We start from the raw sequence: 3710 nt of genomic DNA on the forward strand, positions 1-3710 counted from the left end.
AGTGAAATTTGAGAAGGGAAGAGTCAAAACTCTACGTCAGGATGCCTTACCAGAGCGATGAGGAGACTGGGAAGTAAAAAGAATTCCTAAACTCTCCGATATATAATTCCTAAATGACTCAAAACATTTTTCTAGACTCAACAACGGCTGCTAAAAACGATCAAGCAGTGGGGGCTCCTAAGGTCGGGGAAGGCTCTGATTACCAACTTGTAATGCCCTCGATGCGGCTATATCTCCCACGTGTCGAAGCATGACTTAGAGGCATAACCGCATTGAAAGCAATGTCGCAAATGAGGTAATCTTCACACAGCCCATGTAATACATAAGCGAAAGAGTAACGTAGTTGGCTTACAATCGCCACTTCACACAATTACATGAATAAAGCAATACATCATCCAAATACAATCAAGGTCCGACTACGGAACCAAAATAAAAGAAGAACCCCAAATGCGAAACGGTCCCCGATCGACCCCAACTGGGCTCCTACTGATCAACTAGAACAAAACAACACAAAGAACAAGATCTTCATCGATCTCCTCCTGAGCTTGGTTGCGTCATCTGCACGGACTCATCTGCACCTACAAACTGGTTTTGGAAGTATCTGTGAGTCACGGGGACTCAGCAATCTCGCACCCTCGCGATCAAGACTATTTAAGCTTATGGGTAAGGTAAAAGTATGAGGTGGAGCTGCAGCAAGCGACTAGCATATATGGTGGCCAACATACACAAATGAGAGCGAGAAGAGAAGGCCAAGCATGGTCGATAAAAGTATGATCAAGAAGTGATCCTACAACAACCTACGTCAAGCATAACTCCAACGACCGTGTTTGCTTCCCGGACCCCGCCGGAAAGGGACCATCACGGTTACACACGCGGTTGATTCATTTTAATTAAGGTCAAGTTCAGGTTTTCTACAACCGGACGTTAACAAATTCCCATCTGCCCATAACCGCGGGCACGGCTTTCGAAAGTTCAAATCCCTGCAGGGGTGTCCCAACTTAGCCCATGACAAGCTCTCACGGTCAACGAAGGAATAGACCTCCTCCCGAGACATTCCGATCAGACTCGGTATCCCGGTTCTACAAGACATCCTTGACAATGGTAAAACAAATCCAGCAAAGCCGCCCGATGCGCGAACATCCTGATGGGAGCTGCACATATCTCATTCTCAGGGCAACACCGGATGAGACATCCTACGAGTAAAACCAGCCCTCAAGTTTCCCCGAAGTGGCCCTGCAGTCTACTCAGTTCGGACCAACACTTAGACAAGCACTGGCCCGGGGGGGTTAAAATAAAGATGACCCTTGGGCTGGCCTAACGCAAGGGAAAAAGGCTAGGTGGCGAATGGTAAAACCAAGGTTGGGCCTTGCTGGAGGAGTTTTATTCAAAGCGAACTGTCAAGGGGTTCCCATTATACCCAACCGCATAAGGAACGCAAACTCTGGGAACATAACACCGATATGTCGGAAACTAGGGCGGCAAGAGTGGAACAAAACACCAGGCATAAGGCCGAGCCTTCCACCCTTTACCAAGTATATAGATGCATTAATTAAATAAGAGATATTGTGATATCCCAACAAGTAAACATGTTCCAACAAGGAACAACATCTCCATGTTCCAACTAGGAACAAACTCCAATCTTCACCTGCAACTAACAACGCTATAAGAGGGGCTGAGCAAAGTGGTAACATAGCCAAACAACGGTTTGCTAGGACAAGGTGGGTTAGAGGCTTGGTTCAACAATATGGGAGGCATGACAAGCAAGTGGTAGGTATCGCAGCATAGGCATAGTGAAAGAGTGAGCAAATAGCAAGCAAAGATAGAAGTGATTTCGAGGGTTTGGTCATCTTGCCTGAAATCCCGCAAGGAAGAAAAACGAGTCCATGAAGAAGAAAAACGGACGTAATCGAACGGTTCGTCACAAACGCGACGTTACCAGAACCAACCCGAAGAAGCAACACCGGAAAGAAACACACAACATAGTAAACAACCACCACATCAACATAGCATGATGCACAACCAAGTATTATGCATGTCCGATTTAATGAGGCATGGCATGGCAAAATGCACAAACAACCCTACAAATTAAGTGGACCTCAACATGCCGCGGAGTTGCATATTGAAGAAAACACCACATGACTTATTTATTTCTCTCTTGTTTATTTACCCAACAATATTAAATGTTGTTTAGCATGGAAAGAGGTGAAGCAAAATAAAACTACCTATCTAGTCAAGGTTAAATGAGGCCGGAAGCATCGAACAACAATTCCGGTAAATCCCCATATGCATATTATAGATTTGGTACTGTTCTTCCCTAAACAAAATTTTAGGGTTGTTAAACATGCAAGATGAGTGCACCAAGTAAATCTAGGCATTTTTTTACCCCATTTACATATAAAGTTTATTAAAATCCGAGTTACGATTATTTAGTTATGAATTAAAGCATTTTAACGTGGCAATTAAGCAAAACTTAAACAAACAACATTTTAAACATTTCAAACATGCATGAAAGTTGGAAATTATTAATCTACACAAAATTCTAAGCATTTTACATATAAAGTTTATTGGGTTCCGATGCACGGGTGAAAAGTAATTATATATATGATGTTGGAGGGTTTTTCTGTAAAACTGCAGTCTCTGGAAAAATTGACAAATCATAGAACAGGAAAAAAAACAGGCCATGGGTCGAAAATGGTTGGCCCAACAGAGAAGGGGAGGTATGGGAGCGCTGCTCACCATGGGCCACGGCCCGGTACGGTGAAGGAGGAGGCAGGCCGTTGGGTGGCCGATTGGGCCTTCGGGAGACACGGTCCAGGCGAGAGGAGGCATGGCACGGTCAACGGGCACGAGCGAGCGGGAAGCAGAGAAAGGCCAATGCGACGACGACCGGAGGACTCCGGCGAGAAGACGACGGCAGGTGGCGGGCGTGGGACCAGCTGACGGCGGGAATGGGTAGATCCGGCCCCTGGGCACCGGATCTGGCCGGATGACGGCGCCACCGGGGTCGGCGGCAAGCGACGATGGCTCGGCTCCCTGGCCACGGAGAGAGAGAGGTTACAGGAGAGAGAGACAGGAGCAGGGCGAACGCCAGGGAAAGCAGAGGTGGCACCTGGTGGCGGATCCGGTGGTGCTCCGATGGCGCTCGCCGGCGCGGGACCGCGGCAAGGTTGGGCGGAGGCGTGGGGGAGCTGGTGTAGCGGGCGACGGTGGCTCAGGCCGGTCAACTGGGCGGTGCTACAAGCGGACTAGCGGGCGCGCAGCAGTGCAGGACGCGGGAGCCTCGAGCCCAGATCGACCCGGGGCGGGCCTGAGATGGGCTTCAGCGGGCCCTGCGGGAGGAGGAGGGAGGCAGGGGCGATGTGGCAGCGTAGGAGTGGTGGAGGCCGGTGGCTCCGGTGGCGCTAGCCAGTGGAGATGCGCCAAGTGGTGGAGGGGGCTTTGGCCAGCATGGAAATAGAGGTGGTCGGCGGCGCTGATGATTAGGGGCGCGGAAATGGAGGTGGAGGGGAAGGAATGACCAGATTTGGAAGGAGGGGTTTCCTTATATAGGCAGGGTTAGGGTTTGAGGGGTTTGGAGAGGTTTTTGGAGCCTCTGATCGCGATCCGACGGCTCCGGACGCGAGGAGGGGTAGGTTGGAGCTTGTGGGCTGTGCAGAAGGCCTCGGACTGAGACGAGAGAAGAGAGAGGGAGGCCTGGCGACTGTTTCCGG

At 49.7% G+C, this 3710-nt stretch overlaps 1 long non-coding RNA gene across 1 annotated transcript; it reads right to left on the minus strand.

Moving 5' to 3' along the window:
• Window positions 1-526: 526 nt before the first annotated feature.
• Window positions 527-3483, minus strand: LOC119315107. Its single transcript, XR_005152579.1, has 3 exons — window positions 3110-3483; window positions 2737-3033; window positions 527-585 (listed from the first exon to the last, which is right to left on the minus strand). It is a non-coding gene; the product is annotated as an uncharacterized LOC119315107 (long non-coding RNA).
• Window positions 3484-3710: the final 227 nt, after the last annotated feature.

The sequence above is a fragment of the Triticum dicoccoides genome, chromosome 6A, assembly GCF_002162155.2.
Source record: "Triticum dicoccoides isolate Atlit2015 ecotype Zavitan chromosome 6A, WEW_v2.0, whole genome shotgun sequence".
Lineage (NCBI taxonomy): Eukaryota > Viridiplantae > Streptophyta > Magnoliopsida > Poales > Poaceae > Triticum > Triticum dicoccoides.